At 35.8% G+C, this 21,945-nt stretch overlaps 1 protein-coding gene across 8 annotated transcripts in view; it reads right to left on the bottom strand.

Moving 5' to 3' along the window:
* QKI (QKI, KH domain containing RNA binding) overlaps positions 1–21,945 on the bottom strand; it is a 148,060-nt gene that overhangs the window by 125,413 nt on the left and 702 nt on the right. The window lies entirely within an intron of this gene.

Below are 21,945 nucleotides of genomic sequence, written 5' to 3'. Positions count from 1 at the left end.
TCTCTCTCTCTCTCTCTCTTTCCTCCTTTGGGTACCTCAAAGATAAGAATGTTGGTACACTTGATGTTGTCCCAGAGGCCTATTAAACTATCCTTTTTTTTTTTTTGATTATTTTTTCTTCTTGCTGTTCTGATTGGGTGTTTTCGGCTACTGTATCCTCTAAATTGCTGATTTGATCCTCTGTGCCATCTAATCTACTGCTGATTCCCTCTAACGTATTCTCCATTTTAGTTATTGTATTCTTCTTAAGAATGTTGTCTTATGTTTTCTATCTCCATTTTTATGTTTTCTATCTCTTTGCTGAAGTTCTCCCTGAGATCACTGAGCATTCTCATAACCAGTGTTTTGAACTCTGTGTCTGGTAGATTGCTTGTCTCTATTTTATTCAGTTCTGTTTCTGGAGCTTAGCTCTGTTCTTTAACTTGGGACATGTTTCTTTCTCTCTCCATTTTGGCTTCCTCTCTGTGTTTGTTTCTATCTATTAGGTAGAGTTGCTACCGTGTTATCCCAAAAAGAAGACCTAGCCGGACAATCAGCTCTAATGCGTCTTTTGGAGCAAAAATTAATATAAGATCTGGTCTTATATTGCCTTGTACTGTATTATATTACATAACACCCAGTCTTACTTTACTGTAATTTTTGCTCCAAAAGATGCATTAGAGCTGATTGTCCTGGTAGGTCTTATTTTCGGGGAAACACAGTATGCCTCCTGGTCTTAGTAGAGTACCTGTCCTATGGAGCCTGGCGGCACAGTCTCCCTGTTCACCTGAACCAGGTGCTACAGGTGTGTCCTTTGTATGAGTCACGTGTGTCCTTCTGTTGCAGTTGAGCCTTGGTTGCTGTTTGCACGTAAGTGGGAGGGACTGACCCTTAGGCTGATTGGTTGTGAGCACTGGCCGTGACTACAGTGGAGGAGCTGTTGTGCAGGGGCTGACCCTATGGCACAGGATTCACTTTAGCAGGGCTCTGGTGCCTGCCCAACTCTTTTGGGTGTATCTTCTGCAGAGGCAGTCAGGTGGTGTTTCAGCTTGGCCCAAAGCCAGCCACTTGGGTGATCCTGCCTTTGGGGTCTCCTGAATGAGGCACAAAGTAACCCGCAGATGGTCGCCACCTGTGCATGGCTTGGAGGTGGCTAGGAGAGGCTAAGCTGCAAACCAAGTCCAAACTAGTGCCCAGTTCAGGGTTGCTTGGCAAGAGGTATGAGACATGCTGAGGCAGGATACTGCTTATCTGGGGTTTGTGAACCTTTGAGAGACTTTAGGAGAGTTTGCAGCACGAGCTACAACAGGCCGTTTGCATGGAAAAGCCACTGGAAGGGGTTTGGGTGGGCCCACAAGATGGGTGGGGCAGGATCTCAGGGAATCACTAGGGCCAGTTAGGCAGGTTGACAGAAATTTAAAATAAAGTTTTCCACATACTGATTTACTGGATTAAAAGCATCAATTAAAATATAACTATACTTTATTTCTCTCACAAAGTCTTAACATAAGGAATATTTATCTTCAGGCTCTATCTCTAAATTTTAATTTGCCACATCTTACTTAAGCCAAATAAATCAAATGACCAAGCAACTAATTACTCATAAGGGAACAGAGGTGTTGACTTACTTTAAACTTTGCAAATGACAGAGATGGCTAAACATTCTAATTTATCTTCAACATTACATGCTAAGTTTATTTCTATGGATATAATACAATCAATTTAGCACTTAATTTAAATAAAACTACTTGTAATAACAAAGACACAATTACTGGTACATATTTTAACAAGAAAAAATTAATACTCCTATTTCTCCTTGGTTTTCATACCTTAAGTCTCATGCACCTCAATAAATTGTTTCCTAAACACAGAGAATATATAAAATGTTTTCTTCCTTCTATTCTTGTTTTCTCAGCCATCATATATTAAACTCCTATATGTACTTTAAAACTAAACATTTCTATAATCCTATACTTAGAGAGAACACAGATTTACCACCACTGCACTCGTTATATAACATACCATGCTGCCCAGAAAATATAATCACATCAGGGTTCTGTATCTAAGCAAAATCCAATCACCTCCTAGAAGTAATCCTTATTTCCCTTTAGAACTCAGTAGTTTCAATAAGTACACTAAGAAATATTATTTTTATATTGTACATTACCATTCATACATTTTAAATACTTATCATCCTTGGACCAGCCTCACTTTCCAATAGTTACCAATAATTCTCTCAACTTGGACACAGATATCTGTTAACAAATATGTATATCACAAGTGGGAAAGTGCATCTTAATATACGTTACAATATACCAAGATTTGGGGTTAAACACTCTAAATACTGTATTACTGAATGTAGGATCAAAGGTTAGGTTATTCCTAGGAATAACAAGCATTACTCATTTATAGTAAAGTGACAAAGTCCAGATTTCCCATAATAGAAATTCTACATTCTGTGTTTAAATTTATGAGTTGTTTGAATACAGTGTAAAATAGTAAAGGCTGACAGTTTACGTGACAGATCTTCAATCGAATGTTGCATATAATCCCAGAGTATTTTGCATCCTTTAAGATTGTAGTCCATCATTTAAATGGCAGAAACATGAAATACATTGCACATGACCATAAATGTATTAAATAGATTTCAACTCGAGGCATAGCATGTGTTGCATATAAAAAGGCAGCAATATTTTAGATATTTAATAAAATACAAAAATGTGCATGCTAAAGATTTTCTATAGACAAAGCGCAGGCAACTTTAAATCAACTATCTCTAGCTCTTAAATAGAACACTCAAGTGCCATCCATCTGAACTAAGCAGGCCAAGCAAAATATCCTGTGATTCCTATGTTCTCCTCAATGTCGAAATGGGTGGATAAATTTAAAGCCTGTTCTCTCAAGAGTTGCTTTATAGGCAATTTTCTCCCAGTATCAAGGTCTGCAATTTCCATTTGGCTGCCAGTTTGCGATTAAATTCATCACCTTTATTATAAAAATGTGCTTTACTCCATGGCCTGCTGCACAGGAACTATAAGGAAAACATTTTTCATTGCTAACGGCAAAATCATTCTAAGGCAACCACCGCATCCACTCAGACATTAGCTTCCTCAGCCTGATGTAGTAGCCTACCACTCACAGAAAAACCTGTAACAATTGTGTAACCCACAGAAACTAAATTCTGTAGAAATGCCATGCTTTAAGGTTTGTTTTTTCTTTATATATACAATGCAACCAAACTCCTAATTTTTATATTCAGTGTTACTGTGAATGAATTAACCACAAGATAAAAGAGGTCAATATACAGAATATTTCCAAATTTCAGTAAGACGACAAAATAATTTAAGTGTTTGCTAATTATCTATCTTTTATGACATTATTTAAAAGCTCATGGTTTGTTTTGTAGCTTATCTTTCACTATCTGGGCAAACAGCCAATGATAAAAGGTAATTATAAGATGTGTATGTTTTTATTTAATAACACTTCTTGACTTTACCTTCTTAGTAAGTCACAATATAAGCTTTGGAGGAAAACAAAAGAAATAAATAGTATTTCCCAGATAATGGGATTAAAGCTAGTCACCATGACATAGTTAGGAAAACAGTATTATCCATTTGTGAGATTTAGATATTTTTTAAGGTTATCTATAAAGTTAACATTTACTTTACAAACTTGGCCTGTATGCCCAAAACTGAGAAAGGTCTTATTTTTAAGTCAACTTGATAGTATTCGTTTTAAAATTTACAGGGGAAAAAAACAAAGAACCAAATTTCATATTAAGTGAAGCCTGTAATCAGAGGAATGATCAGATTATACGATATGTGAACCTAGAAGAAATTTCCATCTTCCTGTTAGGAGATGACGCGGTCCCTTCCATCTTAACCTGTGTGTGCCTGTCACAGCCGTTAACGTACTGGACAGCACTTTCTCATTGCATTTCTCTCTCCATACCACTGCATGGCTCCTTAACGCCTGAACCATACTTATTCATCTTTGTATCCCAGCATCTCGGAAAGTGCTGGATTAAAACAAAAACTGTTTGTTGAAACTTAAATTATAGCAGGAGTCAACGGCAGTTTTGCTAAAACTACATAGGTCACAGCCCATTAAATCTGTTGTATTAGTCATAACCAGCATTTTTTAAAATGGAATAGAACAAGAAAATACTAGATCACATCATAGGTAAACAGGACAAAACTTATCTCATGAAACTTGCATTTCAGCTGTTTAGTTATATAAATATATGTCTATATACATAATATATATCTTTATAGGTATCATTTACAAAATCTAAGACAGACGTTTTCTGGTTCATATTTATACGAGGTCTGACTATTAAGTTCATGAACTTGTTGCAATGATGTTGCTAACCTTTCTTAGATATCAGGGGCATAAGTCATTATGAATTTGTACCAACTGGACAAGCAGTTAATAAACAAGTTTACTATTTGGAAGTGCTAAAAAGGTTACGTAAAAAAGTAAAAAGTTAGACAACCTGAACTTTTCGCCAACAATTCATGGCTCTTGCATCACGTCAATGCACCAGCTCACATGGCGCTGTGTGTGAGGAAGTTTTTAGTCAGTAAATAAATAACTGTATTGGAACACCCTCCCTACTCACCTGATCTGGCCCCCAATGACTTCTTTCTTTACCTGAAGATAAAGGAAATATTGAAAGGAAGACATTTTGATGACATTCAGGACATTAAGGGTAATATGACGACAGCTCTGATGGCCATTCCAGAAAAAGAGTTTCAAAATTGCTTCGAAGGGTGGACTAGGTGCTGGCATAGGTGCATAGCTTCCCAAGGGGAGTACTGTGAAGGTGACCGTAGTGATATTCAGCAATGAGGTATATAGCACTTTTTCTAGGATGAGTTCATGAACTTAACTGTCCGACTTCATAGTCAGGATATATGTACTTGTTATTCAGTAAATAATATCAACAATCAAAGAGAATTCTGATTCTCAACAATCAAAGACTTCCACCTGAAGGATCCTCTGAATTATCACCACTTTCACTCTTTCCCCCTTCTCAGGCTCCAAGCCATCAGCCTTTAAACATCCATAAATAAAGTCACTAAAAAGTTAGCATTCAAATTTGGACAACTTGAGACACATCAACAGTTATCACGTAACAAAATAACAATGTAACCGCAGTATATCTTTAATGTTCAGTTAACATGCTTCAATGAGAAAATCAAAGGTGTTAGTCCTTGAATAATGAAATGTGAAAAATAAGACTCTCATATCCCTTTACCACCATGAAAAATAAATTTTCCTATGACCTAAAAACAAACCTAGGATTTCCTATCTCATCTTACTTTCATCTTCCCTAATGACTGTCATTTTCTTACAGGATCCATTTATCCCTCTACTCTCTGCCCCTTTTCATATTTTCTCTAATTCAGGCTTTATAAAAGAACAGCAAAGTGTTTTTTTAAAGGCACCTCTCCTCAATTAATCACCCTTCAAAATTTAGATAAGCCTTCAATAGCCTATGAACCTACAACCTGTACGGAACATCAACACAAACATGTCTATTATACTAGGGATGACAGACTCTAAACTGAGTATTCAGAAGCCAAGTGGCTTTCTCACTTTCCCTTATCTTTTTCTTAGACGTTTATCATCACATTATTCTAAGGCAAATGACCTAGATCTGCAAGGAAGTAGGGGAAATGATTAGCTTACTCTAACAAATTATTTTTAAAATATTTATGCTGTGCAAAATATGGACAGTGAAAGCTCTTACGCAAATATACACTAAACTGTTCCTAGACCTAGATTCAGCCTGCTGGAAAATGCTAATGGAGAGTACCATGAACCTAGGAGAGCCTTCTGTCTTTGATTTAGCATCAGCTTAATGACAACATCACTCTGTGCAGTAGATGCTTAATTTTTTTCTTATTTAGAGGAAAAGTTAAAAATACCCTGGGTAGATACATCAAGCAATGAAATAAAATCTAAAAATAGTTAAGGACTACTCACATAAGAAGGTATTCACATTACACAAATTATCAGTCATGACATAATTCTCCATAGAGGGGATCAGGCCCAGAGGTACTCTGGCTAATAACATCACATACAGATATATTTCTGTCAGAAGCCAAATGAGCTACCATTCCTGAAACCAGCAGTTTCCAATACATAAAACTACCTCATATCCTTTGTAAATGAACCTGCATTTACATATATAAAGAAAGGATGGAACTTTGACCTCTAAGATCCATTCTAGATGTAAAATCCAGAATTACAGGTTTTGTTTTTTTTTAAATAAAGACAATTTCCCCCCCCCATAAAAATCCTTTTGGGCCTTCCAGGTGAAATGCTATTCTATCATCCACCCTTCTACTTCCCTCTTTTTAAAAGCTGCTGCAAACTAAATGTCATCAAAACTTCACTTTATACAACTAAATAACTGCTGTAATAATAGATAAAGAGAGCTACTGTCTTATATTCACAGACTAAAATCTGGCACAGAAAAAAACTCAACTGGTTACTGACACAGATCTCACAAAACTACTACAATCTAACAAATATTTTTCTTTTCAAAATTTAACAATTCACCTTACAGTTCCCAAATTCACCTCTGCACCTTACAGTTCCCAAATTTTAAAAGTTTAGGCTTAAGCCAGCCACATTAGAACATCAACATATTTTTCTGTACATATCTATTATAAAGTATGTTTCAGTTTGACATTTATGTCATTGGGATCCTGCATTAATTTTCTTTTATTTCAAATTCTATTTTTTTTAAAATAGCAAGTTCAAATTTTTATTTAAATAACAAATACTTTGAATGAAATAAAATTCACTATTGAAACTATTTGCCTACCATTAAAGCCAGAAAGGGCATTTTTTTCTTGCTTCCTTTCAGATGACATTTGACATAATCCTAAACTAAATAAAATTTAACTATTTTTTTTCAAAGGATAAACTTTGATCTGATTGAACCAGCATTCTCATTTAAAAATAAGTTAAGATTTCCAAACAATTATTATTTAAACCCTCCTCCCACTACGATCCACAGCTTCGGAGTCCTCTAATATTTCCCATAATGTATGTATCCTTAGACCACTTGTTCCAAAAAGAAAGGGAAGAAAAAAGGCATTCCTTTACCAAGCAATTTCAGAAAACATTCTGTTAAACTAAGTTAGCGTTCTTTACTGCAGGATCCTGGGTATTTAACCTGTCAATACAAAAGGCACATGCAGCATGTTGACTACAGAACACTTCTATTCTCAGAAAGGGAGTACTGCATGGAACACACTGCAAACACTTCCCTAACTAGAGTTAAATTAGCCAATCTTTAATTTCTCCATTCCAACCGAAAATTACAGTCTTTTAAGCCATTAGAACAAAAGCAAAAGGAGAGGATGATGAAAGGCAGGCACATGGAAAGACCATGCCATACCCCACAGACCAAGCTATGCTAGCAATGCATCCACAGTACAGAGCGTATACTCACCAGTTCTTGAACTCACTCACTAATCTAGATGTACTTCTTCCTCCATGTACCTAACCCAACACAATCACCAACCACACATACAGAAAATAACTAAAATAAAAGGCATTATAACGAAGAGATAAGTAAATCCAAGTGTACTAGTAAAACAAAATAGAGAGCCAAAGTAAGTATGCACAGACTAAAACAATAGCTAAAATAAAAGTTAGGTGGCAAAATACAGGGGGGTGGAGAGGTCAAGGAAAAGAAAATCTGAACACATGCAGTAAGTATAACAAGCTATATAGATACTAAACAGAAACAGGGAGCCAGATACAAGGAGAAAAAGGGAAAGATATAAAAGGAAAAACCTTCAATGGGTCTCCCATTATCAATAGGACAGAATCTAAACTCCAGGCATTTAAAGCTTCTACAGTAGAGAATCCCTTTCTTTCTACTTGGAAATGTTCTCGTATTCAAGGATAGTGTTCGCTGTGTCTAGAACACTACTCCCCTACCTTTTCTCCACTTCAATCCTATCTATCCTTCAAGAGCCAGGTGAAATTTTACCTTTTCTGAAACATTTCATAACTTCTCCAACCTAAAGTGACCTCTACCACTAGCCTTCAGCCCTCTCTCAGTATGTTTATATTACTTATATTACTTTTCTTTTTGTACTATTTACCTTACCACTCAGACTACTTGAAGTAAGGAATGAATTTGAAGCTTTTGTGGTATTCCTTGTAACATCTTACACATAGCATGCATTCAAATGCTTGCAAACAGAAATTAAAAATTCAAATAAGTATGTTAAGTCATTAAAAACATATGAAATGTGCAATTTTGACAATAGTCAAAAATTACATGTCATATAATAGTAATCTACTGGAATACAGCATAGAATGCTGATTTCTGATTAATTGCATTGCAAAAATAAAAGCTTGGTATTCACAGGGCCCAGTTACAATATTTAGTAACTTAAGACTTTGTAAACAGTGAGTAATAAACTTCTGAAACCACGTGATATCATCACACAAGCTTCTTGAAAGCAAAGTGATAGGTCTAATAGATAATAGTTAAGTAAATTATAACACACCTATATAATAAGATAAACTATGTGACCATAAATATACTGTCAAAGAATATGAAATGGCAGGGGAAAAATGATCATGATGTAACTTATTTTTAAAAAAAAAAACACACAAAGATAGTATTAAAACAGCATCCAAATTTTGTTATATCCATAAATAGAAGGGAAGAAGACTAAAAGAAATTTCACTAAAATGTTAAAAGTGATTACCACTGAATTATGGGTGATTTTCACTTTTTAATTGATACATTTTAGGGTTTTTCCATGAGATGAATACTATGGTAAGAATAAAGTAACAACACATTTTTTAATGATTATTAGAAGGAAGAAACTTAAACTCATAAACTCGCTCAAATGACTGTAAGAAACAATCTTAAAAATGTATACACAAAACTGGCTTTTCGTAACTTCGGGGGGGGGGAGGGGGGGCAGGAGAGAACACAATAGGATTCAAAGACAATATGCTGTGATACCTCTCTGCCCTCACCACGTTTCCCAGGATTCAGAAACCACAAATCATGCGATTGCCAGAGGTGAACTGAGAATGTTTGTATCTCCAATTCTCTACATTTTAGGAATAACAAAAAAGAGAAAAATAACAGTCTGGTGGGGGGAGGCAAAAAGTAAAATAAAGTTACTATCAGTTCTACAAAGGTACCACAGAATCTTTTCTTCCCTGGTCCTCTACATATAAACAAAGAGGACATATGTATTCTTCTCCCATGTCTGAGTTCAATTTCAAGGGATTAAAGGAAGAAAGGCATTTTACAACTCACTTGGGAATTTTCTAAAAGTTTAATAAAAGTTTAAAAATGCTCAATGTAACAACTAGAAAAGTACTATTTAAATGTGTTAATTATTAACAAAAACACACATACTTCCGAATCATATCTATGAAGGAACTTAAGTAAGCAATATTTCTTCACCAATTGTAAGGCATAGTTTAAAGCAAAATATGTAATATTTACCTAACTAAAAAAATCGACAAGGTATACTATAAACTATGTAATAAAGTGAGATAAGATTACTTTTACTGCTGATAATTTTTTATTACTACAATAAAACTATAATCCCCAGAACGTTCTCTACATATAGAATATATGTAAACTACAGCACACATTTTTTTTTCTGACTTACATCAACCAACAAAAATCAATGACCTGGTTAAAGACTTTAGAATTGCAACATTACAAATAGAATACCTTTAAACAGACATGACTCAGTCCTCTGCCAAAACAAACAAAACCCTTCAAACAACTAAGCTGTAAAAGCAGACAATTTCAGAAAATTGCTACAATTGATTTGATGTCCTAAACCAGTTATATTTTATATAGTCAACATACTAACATGTCATTTTATAAGACAAGTTCTTTAAAGAAACATCACAACTAATTTACATGCCACCCCAAATATCAAATTTAGTAACTGCTATTATTCATATTCCTAATCAACTCTTCTCTTACAATTTAAAGGAGAAAAAAATTCCTATTCTGGCAAAAGGGTTATTTCTCAACACATTTTAAACAGTAAACACAGTCTTTTGTGTACTAATATCTCCATCTGCTGGAACATAACTTTCATACTATTAAAAGTTCTTAAGAACAAAAAAATTTGCAGTCGAGATTTTGCCACTTAGAAATAAAATTTTAATACTTAATTTCCACCTAGGGATTTTCTCTACCTTGTAGGACTTTAAAAGCTTCAACAGCTATACTTATATTTTTACCAATATTACATATTCAGGAGAATTCACTGAAACAATTTGCCTGTTATGTTCTCTTCTTTCTACTCTTCATGGTTACGATACAAAGCACTAATCTAAAAAGGCCGACCTTCTCCTTATATCTCCATAAAACACACACATACTCACTAAGTCCTTATTTTAAAATACATGTGTACATTTCCTCTAATTTCTGCTGGGCACGGGGTAAAAGCAAACAGAAACAGTACAAGGAAAGAACTTAGCCAATAGGTAAGTGACAACATCACGAGGTCAAAAACAAGATTGGTAAAAAATACTTATTATAGATAGAGTAAGGTCAAAAGAAGAAGGAAACTGCCATCAAACTAGAAGAACAATAAGTTACTGGCTGTGTTATAATTTACAATGCGTCTATAATGTATAAAAAATGTTTAAAGATAGCCAGCTAGTTTTACTGATGTTAATACTATTTTGAAAGTATTTTCTTCGTACTGTAGGATAAAGTAAATAAGTAATTTTGTCACTATCAGAAATCATGTTATTTTGGTGTTGGTAGAAAAAAAGATATGATTATAAAATACGCTAAAATTGAATTAAAAATACAAATATGAATTCATGAATTTTAAAATCAATACTATCTAGTTTGTCCACAGAAAATGGCCTGGAAGTAACCTCATCCTGACAGCAAGGAACATGTCTAGTGCTTAAATTCCCATCTCTAGTACCATTTACACACACAAAAAAACTTGGAGAAATGGCTACTTCTAGCTGTAGGACAGGGAAGGTACAAGGTGAGCTTAGGACATTAAGTTGTTCCAGAAAACAGATTTCAAGAGACACAGTATCACTGGCCAAATTTGATAATTTGAACATTAAAAAGAATAATTGTAATTGAGTTATATATAGTTAAGTCTATGAAAATCCACGAGCCCATTATGATGACCATGAAAGAGAAAGGAAAAATTCACTGATCACCATTTGAGGCAGCTGGCAAACCAACACTTTACTTTAAGAACCAATCAGAAATTAATAAGAATAAGCATCTATCTGACTTTTTCATTAGGAAATTAGTTAAGAATAGCAATATATTCCTTGCTGCTAATGCATAAGTAGAGATGGAATGTCAAGCAAGACAGCTCTAATTTACTTAAAATAACCAACATAAATGTAAATATAATTAAATCAAAGTAAGTATAATAGATAACGAGCATAGTAGTAAAGTTCTCGGAAAGTCTTCACTGTGTTTTGCAGCACATATAGATTTCACAATAGATAAGTGAGGTTGGGACAAAATTTTCTCCACGTCAAACTAATTTAAGAATTCCTAAAATTCCCCCAAACCAAGACTTCCTTCAATTCTCTTTAATTCAAAGAGAAATGAAAGTTCAATTGTAAGTAACCAAAAATTGAGCTGACAGCTAACCAAGTAAGTCCCACATATTCTCAGTACTGCAGGATGAGTACAACTTGTGGGTAAGAAAAAAATAATTTGCGTGTACGTTTATTTTTAGTTAAAACATTTTTAAAAACTGTAAAGAGTTGAAATCTAACACACAGAAAGCTCAAAATATGAATATTTTTATTAAATATTATTTTTATCTTAACTCTTCACACTGTGTCCAATTTCTCCTTCTTTGAGCCCATATATTCTATACACTCAGGTTAGTTTACCTCCCTCCCGCCCCATTTTGACACCCTGATATAATCCAAGCCTTCAGTGGTTCCTTCCAAAACTCGGAATAAAATGTAAGTTATTCATCCTGGCATTCAAGGCCCATTACAATATAGCCCTAGCTCAGTCTTCTGGCTCTACTCTTTAATTCTCACTACTCCTGTACATGCATTTGCCATTCCAACTAATTTAATCTATACAAACTTCCTGAAAGCCTTTCAATCTCCTACCACCGTTCTGACACTATTGCACTTTCCCTTCTCCTAGAACACCCTTCACCCTCCCATTCACGTCATTAAATCCTACCAAGTATTAATACCAACTCAGGTTCCACTTCCCAAAAAAAACCTTCCTAGATACTTCAGCTCAAAGTGACTTCTTCTGAACTATCAGAATGCCTGCAGTGAGTGATTTTCCTGCACATAAAAATTAGCTGACACCCATACGGATAAATAAATTACCTTTCTCCTTTTTCATTTCCTTCTCTCATTCTCTATAAGCTGCTTTGCTTATCCGATTGTCAATCCTATCAAAACAACCTAAATGTTGACAGCAATCAGATGCTACCTTAGTCTGAGAAACTCTTTTGCATACAATACTCTGGCCTTGGGGTATTTTGATTTGCAGTTAGCAGTGCAGGTGATCACAAATGAAGCTGCTAAGATTCAGTTCGGCGAGGTTAGATATCCTGTCCAAAACCACCAAACTAGTTAACTGCAAAGTGATAATTAGATCCCAGGTCTACTAGTCAAAGAACTCTTACTACTTTGCAAAATGGTCTCATTAGCATACGGACAGAAACACAGTCATTTTCTTCTTTATGCTGGCTGTCGTGTGTACACATGCACACACAGAGAATGGACACTGGGATACCTACCATAACAATGGGGGCACCACTGCCCCCACTGATACAACAATAGTAGAGGATTAGGTACAGTTAATTTCAGAGTAATTTATATTTGGTGTTGGTTTGAAATTTTTATTTCTTCTTAAAAATTTTATTCACCTGCTATGTACCAATTCTATCAGAGGGATACAAACACTGGAACACAGCATGCAAAGAACTGTAGTTTACATTTAATTCTTTTGAATCTACTTGAAAGAAGTCATCATGCCCGAGGCGGGTGGGCATCAGGAATGGGATGCAGTGGCTGCCTAGCGCAGCTGCCATTTCCACTCAGTTCAGTACCATCCACTTCCTCACTGTCACTGTTACGAGCTGCCTACCTGAGAAATCACTGGGCTGCCTACCACCTGCCTACCACGTCACGCATGCGTTCTTGACTTGAATCACCCAGCAATGGTAAACCTCTACATTAAATTTTCCAGTCAGAAATGGGAAGTTTTCCTTTAGTAATTAAAAATAGTAATCATACCAATAACAACAACACTAAATACATACTAGATTTGTACCATATTATTATTATTTTAAATTTTTATGTAAGTGTGTTTTTCCAGGACCCATAAGCTCCAAGGAGTTGTTTCAATCTAGTTGTGGAGGGCACAACTCACAGTGGCCCATGTGGAGATCAAACCAGCAACCTTGTTGTTAAGAGCACCGCGCTCTAACCAACTGAGCTAACCAGCTGCCCCTTTACGGTATTATTTAGAGCTAAAGCTCTCTCCCCTTTGGTTACTAGCAGTGCAGGTGATCACAATGAAGCAGCTAAGATTCAGTTCAGAGAGGTTAGATATCCTGTCTAAAACCACCAAACTAGTTAACTGCAAAATGATAATTAGATCCCAGGTCTAAGTGAATGAGTTGAAATCCTCTAAAAACGCCTTTCTCACTTTCAGCCTTTTAACTTCCATAAAAATTTAACACTATATATACATGTATATTCTAAACCAAGAATTTGACCAGCATTAGCTCAAGTCCTACAAATTACAGAATTAACACTACCCCTTCCCCCACCCCCGTTTCCTCCTTCTTCATGCTCACCACTTGAAGCCACAGCAGTTTTTAGCACATGGAGCTATCTGGGTTTTTCTCCTCCAGTTTCACTTACACATTCACAAAACAGGAGAACTGAGGGGTCAGCTCCAGCTCTGATACTGCCTCACCTTGTGATTTAAGGACAACCTCCCTGGACCTCGGTCCTGCACCTACAAAGATGGCATCCCTAGACCTGCAGGTGCCTTGTGGCTCTGAAATTCCATGATCTTACGATATTACTTTAATTTTCCTTACACTTTAAGAAGACATCATTTGCATTTCTTGTTTTTTTCCATGTATATATCTATCTCTTCAACTACTCTTTGTAAAACGATTTGAGACCCCATAAAATATGACATCAAAAGTAATGAAAAAGGTTTCAAATAAGAAAAATGTGTGTTTGCTTTTTAACATGCATATTCCTATTCTCTTAAATGTAGCAAATATATGTATATTATGTTCTTGTTAATTTTCATATATATTTTAAACTGTTAAATTAGCTCAAAAGCAAGGTTCCCCCAATAATCTGCAACTGACCAAGTGATCATGGCCAGTCTTTACAAGAACTTTTTCTGCATTAAAGCCAAAAGCAAGGTGTTTACTGAAGACCCACTCCCCTTCCCACTGTTGATACACAATCATTTCAATCCTGGGGCCAAGCAGATAATTCATAACTTCCCAAACCGACTTTGCTCTGGAGCTTTCCCATCCACAGCACCCACTCCCACAGATTCCAAAGCCAACTCAGATGTACATCACTACATCTCCCTTTGCACACGTGCACATTTGCACACATGTGTGCGTTGTGTGTGCTCACATGCGCCCTCTGCTTATTACCATGGCCATAGAACAGGAGCCCACTTTTGCATTTTGTTGTTTTTCTGACACTTCAATACCCTTAAAAAGCATTCAAACTGACAAATCCTGCTTTATCATAAAATAATGTAATAGAAATGTTATTACAGCAAACTGATTCAATTCACCAGCCTCAAAATTTAATTTAATAAAATATATAGGTTAGAATCAATACATGAAGCAACATTATGAACATAAACAAAATTTTATTTATTTTGTTAGGCTTGATAGGATTGCTGGATTTTCAAACTAGAATTTCTGTTTCAGGAAACTGAGGAAATGGTGAAAACATTAAGTACAGTCATTTGCCTGTTAACTACAAGAATTCTGGACAAATCACTTGCCTTCTACAAACTATATTATTTGTTAAAAGCTCAAGACAGATTTATTTTAAACATGGTTAAGACAGAAAATTACATTCCTTTTAAGAGGGTTAAGTTTCAGTTAACTGAAATTTCAATTTATCAGTCTTATAAGAAATAGCAATGTTTCAAATTAGCTTGAAACACCTGTGTTTAAAAATTGCTACTTGTGTTAATTATTGTATCTGCCACACACGTTTATAGTCAGCTTTCTTCTAACTGAAATCATTCAAATAGTCCCTACTTATCCTGAACCCATCAAAGCAGCACTGGGGCAGGCATCTTTCCTATTTACTACTACGCTTTGCACAGAGTACAAGACCTCCATATGGGTTGAATGTTGACATTTATAGGTAACTGACCAGGGAAAAGGCTTACCTATATAATTCCACAAAGACCAAAACTTTCAAGAGCTGAGATGAGCACTGAGCGCTTTTCTCTGCTTATGGATTGACATACTTTATACAAGGACTGGCGAGTCCTGCTTAAGTGATTTTATCTTTCTAATTCTCATTCACACCAATGGTAGTAAAGTAAAATTAAGATTAAGCTCCTTGAAGGCAAGTACTGCAAATAATATTGTAAGATTTCTTAAAAACATCATTTTTAAGAAAAACAAAGTACCTTTTTGGCTAAGTGCCCCAAACCATCACCAACCGTAACACAATTTGTTTAATCCCATATTTTAGAGAAACTGGAAATCAAAAAAGGATATAAAGTGGCAACCTATTTATTATGTCAACAAACATTTGAGAGTGTACATGTGCCCAGCTATGAGTTGGACACCTTCAAGAAACCAACAGGGTAGACAAACACAAAAAGAGATACTATTACAATATTAAGCATGATAATTACATAGAAAGAGTAATACTCAACACAGACTGTGATTATATTTACAGTTGAAGTGAACCAAAGTTTAGCCACCCCGATGCTGCCTTTGGGATACTGATTTTAAGCTGGTTATTGAGAAACAGAAGACTCAGAAAGAACCTGTGGCCCTGCCCTTTTCCTGCCCAAGAGGTTCAGATAGAAAGGCTGCTCCAGGAAGGGAATCTTAGGCTGTTCTCCTGAACAGCTGGATTTGAATTAAGTCTGGTAAACAGGGCTTCAGGCAGGGGCCTGTTAGCTAGGTGCCCCCAGTCCCATTGCTTCTGGATTGCCCAACAACAATTTGCCTGATGCGTGTTCTGCAATTCCTCAACTACCCTCCTCACCTCTGAAATCTAATACACCCTCCCTTTCCTCTTTTGGACAAAATGTCATATATACTCAATGTTGCCTCACTGCCTTTGGAATTTTCATGCATATATAAATTCTCCACGCACGTGTATTAACATTTTGATTTTCTCCTGTTAATCTCTCTGTTAACTTGATTATTAGCCCAGCTAGAAGAACTTAGAAGTTGGAAGGAAAAATATTAATCTTTTTCTACCACCATACAAATTTCGTAAAACTAGCAAAACAAACTGTACTCACTACGAAAAGCATGATGCTATTTTTGCTTTCTGTTGAATGAAAATAAAGCTGTAAATATCTTACTTGGACATCAAATAAGGTAGCTATTTTGGGCCCCAAAACTAAAATCTCAATTTTTTAAAGAGGTATAAGCATTACCTAAAAGTTTTCATTAAAGGAAAAATACCTTATTGCACTTAAAATTCACACTGAACTGTCTTAATGTCAAAAAAAGAGGGATCTGAGAAAATAATAAAGCCCTGTCAATCATGTAAATAAAAAACTGGTACACATTCCAATTGTAACTTCTTGACATGGGCCCATGAACTACCCCCACAGGATGGCTCTATTATACATCCTTGGTATCTTCACCAATAGCAGAAAGTTGCTCAGTAGACTGTTTTTTAAATTATCAACAAATAAAACCAACAATAGCATAGCATCTTCCATCTCCAACAGAGAAAAGCAAGTTTTACTTATAAGTACACCATTATATGCATAAATCAAAGTGTATTAAGTACACGGAATTTCACAAATAAATTAAAATGTAGCTCCGGTCAAATTATTAAAAGCTGCCCCTATGATCAAACTGGTAGTATAATTCTCTAAAACCAAAAAAAAAAAAAAAAAAATCAAAAAATAAAGCAAAACAAAAACCTTTCTACCTAAGTATACTGGCCTCAAAAAAGGAGCATCTGAATCATGCCTCAGTGAAGACAAGGTGGAAGCAGAGGGGGTCTGGTTTATTACACTTCAGGTTTTTGTGGCAGGAATCTATGTCCCATAAAAAGCAAACCAGAAACCACTTTTTCTTATGGAAAACTGATGCACTTCAATCAACTTCAGCACAGTGACTTAGTGAGGAGTTAATAGCAGAAATATGTGTAAAAAACAGTTAAAAAGTCAAATTAACATGTTTTCACTGATACTCTCAAAGCCACTTAAGAAAAGTTGTTCATACCAATACACTAGCAAATGCTATTGGCAAAGAGTCCTATTTCTATTAACTCAGTTATGTTACATTCTTGGGAGTAGCTTTTACTATAAAACATGTGAATTGGATGAAGAAGAAGGAATCACCTTCTGCCACATAGTATGTGCATTTTGAACATATATTCTGCCTGTGGGGGAGTTAAGCTTCAAAAGTAGAAAATGAATGTTGAATAAATGACCTATGATACAAATGATCATTTCCATCATTACCTTACATAGTTGGTGACACCTCCTGGGTGAAAAGAAAAAAGGATAATGGAAAGAACAACTGATGTAAATGCTGGCTTTCTCTTTATTACCATTAATTCAAAGGGCTTGTGTACAAAGCAAAAATCTTTGCTCCTAAATAACAGATTATTTTAACAAGTAAAATTTGTCACAGATATTGATTATGTCCACAATGCTTCTTCAGGGAAAAAAAAGCCCTAAAATTGTAATAAACTTATACATATAGCAAGAGTCCTCTCAAAACCAACAAATAGCCACTTAATTTTTAAAACAAAGATTTGTAGACAAGATTATTCAAAAAAAAATTGAAGTGTTAGAAAACAGGGTATGATACAGTCAATAACGAATGTGTTAATAGGTGAAAATAAACATTAACATGGAAAAACGTTAACTAGCAAGGCAGGTTTTAATTTACAATATTTTTGCCCCCATTTTTAAAGGAGAAAGAGCAGAGTGAGAAACAAAGTTGAGGTCAAAAAGGACACTTATTATCCCCACCCCCAAAAAGACCATGAGAAAATGAAAATGTATTTTTCATATCAGTAATGCAGAATCTAACATGTTTATTCACTTTCTCTGAGCCACACACTATTTTTACAGATGTTCACAATACAAAGCTTTAGGATGGCCTTCCTCATAAACAATCGGATACATTTGTTAATTTTCCTATCAGTAGCTTTAATCTCACCTCTACCAAAAAAAAAACAAACAAAGAAACAAACAAAAACCTCAAAATCTGATTTTAAAATCCCTAGTTCTCCATTTTTCTCTATTGGGGGTTTTTAAATTGATTTTATTTTTCAATAAAATTCTTCTCAATTCTGAATTGCAGAATTTTCATTCAAGAACTGTTGATGCTTAAGTTTAATTTTCATGACAAAAAAGGTTTTAAAAAAAACTTCTTGTGTAATAGCTACTCTTTCCCATGAATGGTCCCATGGTTCAGTTGAAAACGTCTCCCTCCAGAGAGCAGTTTGAGACTTTAAGACCTTGGTTTTATCTGTAATCATCTCTATCTTCAATGAAAGATTGTTAAGTACTGGAATTATCAACTGAAGTTACATCCTTTATATGACTGTTCCAACCTAGAATGTACTCAAAATTTAAAAAAGCAAAAATGTTGAAGATAATTGGGAGGAAAATCTGACAACCACTGCCCCCGAAATACAAAAAAAAAAAGACAGTCCATAGGCCATAGTCAAAATATAAGCTAAAGGTTAACTTGGCATGGAATTAAAATACTCATTTAAAGCATTCAGGTTTTAATAAACTAAGAAAATCTAGCACAAATAAATCTCAAATTTGTAACCAGCCAAATAAAAATGCTCAAACTGACAAGCAAATTTTTGAAAGCTTACTTTTGAGAAATATTTTGAAATAGAATTTATTTCAAAATTACAAAATACTCATTCAAAATTTCTAGTTATCAAAAAATATATCTATTGCAACTAATACAATATCTTAACTTGATTAATCACCAAAGTAAAATTTACAGTTTTATCTAAATTTAAAAAGAATTTTTCAGCCAACTGTATGGAGAAAGGGAAACGTAATTCCTAACCACAAACAGAAGTAATGATTAATTTGTTTTGGACAATGACAGGCCACAAAGGGTGTAAAGCACAACTTGCCAAATTTTGGAATTAAATCATCCGGTAGGGAAAAAAGTGATGTATTTCAGAAACCAATATTTTTCTTAAGTCAAATTAAGTTTACAATAAGGCTAACAATTACAGGAAGCAGCTTAATCCACACTAAGGAATAGCTCCTTTTCCTGCATGTTTGTACTGGTCTGATTAAAAAAAAAAAAAAAAAAAATCAAACTTCCTAGTCATTATATGTTGTCCATTTTAAACATCCTAACTACCATAAAGAAACAATTTTTATGCTGGGGAGTTGAAAAGGCTAAAACTCAAGATAGACTAACATAACACTAATAGAGTAAACCACATTAAAAAGAAAAAATATACATATTATTTAGAATGTATCACCCTCAACTAGTAGCCTCTAACATTTAAAACTCAAGTGGTTACTATTTCCAACCAGAGAGAAATGAACATTTGTTAGAGATAATGACATAATTGGAATTCTAGATTTGGAAGATTAAAATTATTGAAGCCAGAAAAATTATTGAGGTCAGAAACTTTCTAACAGAGAACCAACTCCGAATTATCATTTAGAGGTTTTAAGATCAACATAAAAGCAAAAGCGAAGAGCCTTTTAGAACTCAATTTACTTTTAAAAATAGTACGCATGAGGTGAAAATATTTCCAAACTTTTAAAAATAATCCCTTATGCCATTTGATTGAATTTAACATTTTAAAATTAAAAGAATGCAATTTAATCTTAAATATCATCATGGCCTATTTTCATTTTAACGACTATAAAGAATTCCTGCTAAACAACTGTACTTAAGGGGAAAAAAAAATCTTAACAGAAATTTTCACTAACACTGAGACAACTGTAACTTCACCAAAATATGCCAACTAAAAAATAGCGTATTATTTTTGAAATGTGATAAAATTGTCCCAATAATTTTAAAGTGTTTTCAATGTTTGTAACTACATATATGATTACAAAATGACAGATGAAATAATCTACTATGATTTAAATTTCAACTAAATTTAATATAGGTCAGATTATTGACATTACAGTTTGCTCCAAACATTTCTCGTTTTAAAAAAAATAACTGGCGCCCCTTAGCGCTCACATTTGGAAATACTCGATTTAAGAGTTCCAGCCTTTTTTTTTTTTTTTTTTTTTTTTTTGACATTCCAGAAAGTTTTCTGCCTCCACAATCTTTCAAATGCCAACACAAATAGGAAAAGCAGAACCCCTTAAAGGGACAGCTCAAGTTTTCTCTGGAGCAATTTGAAATTAAGAGATTTGCTGTTTCAACAGTGGGGGAAAAGACCATTTCAATAGCGGTTGCTGCTGCTTGTTTAACCTATGTAAGCAAAGACGAGGACTCAGTAATATCTGTTTTGTACTTTAAAAATTGTTTCTATGATTTTCAAGACAACGGAAAGCTCCTGGGATTCCTCTTTAACCATCTTTTATCACGGAAACATTTCCGGTCTTTTGTTCTTTAGTGACATGCCAAATCTCTAAGCTTGATTCCTTTTCCCCAGTTCTATACTGTAAAAATCACGAAATTCTTGTGAAAAATCTAAAATCCATTGTTCATCACTATTAAAGTTTTCAGTTTTCTTTAAACAGTCCTTCGGTGATGCTTCTAGACATAAAAAGAAACTCTTTGGTACTCGACTTTCAAAATAGACGTTTTTGTTGGTCATATTTTTTTCTCTAGTCCAAAAAATTCACAGCTACTAGATAGAGATTAATATTCCAGGTCAGGGCTGCAAGAACTTGTAAAGAAATTCTCGAGTTGGCCAAAATTGATCTTGTCATTCTTCACTCCCCGCGGCCCTACACGGATAAAGCTTTCTCTTTTTTTGCAAACTTTCACTAATTTTTATTTTCGCCCTTTCAAGTGCCTTGATTTCCTGTCCTACAAACCAAGGCAGCGGCGTCCTCGGGAGCAGCTCTCCGCCGAAGTTCTTTGAAACTCGGGATTCCGTTCAGCGTTTGTCCTCGCGGTATTTCGTATTCAACACCCCCCCCCCCACCCCAGTGAAGTTAAACTCCCGAACAGTTCTCTCGCTTCCCCAAACAAAAGGACAAAAAGTGCTTTCCGCTGTCATTTTGTCCTCGCCTTCGGCTAAATCAGCATTACTTTCGGTCTCCTATGGAATTCCTTTAAGTTAACGAGCCCCACGCGGCTCCCCCCGAGTATTTACAAGCTACACAAACTCCAAATCAGCAAAAGCCCCACTGGAATCTCCGTGTTAGGAGACCCCCACCCCGAGCGGCCCCGAGGCCGGTGTCCTTCAGGCGCCCGCGGGGCGCGGGGCCGGGCTCCTCCCCGGGAGGCCCGCGGAGCTCCGGGCCGTCGCGGTGCTCCCAGGCGCGGCTGGCAGCCGGGGGCGCGGGAGGCTCGCCGTGCAGCCTCCTCAGCGCAGCCCTCGGGCGGCGCGGGGCCCGGGGGCTGGGGGGCGTCCCGCCGGTGGGTCCCGCCCGCGCCGCCGACCCCCGCCCGCCCGCCGCGCCCCGGGCCTCGGCGCCGCCTCCGTGCGCCCCGCCCGGGCCTCACGGTCCCCGGGCGCACGGTCCCCTCTGGCCACGACCTTCCCGCCCTCCCCACACGCTGGCAGGAGCGCGTCGGG

This window comes from Rhinolophus ferrumequinum, chromosome 3, assembly GCF_004115265.2.
Source record: "Rhinolophus ferrumequinum isolate MPI-CBG mRhiFer1 chromosome 3, mRhiFer1_v1.p, whole genome shotgun sequence".
Lineage (NCBI taxonomy): Eukaryota > Metazoa > Chordata > Mammalia > Chiroptera > Rhinolophidae > Rhinolophus > Rhinolophus ferrumequinum.
This window is presented reverse-complemented; position numbering and strand designations above follow the sequence as displayed.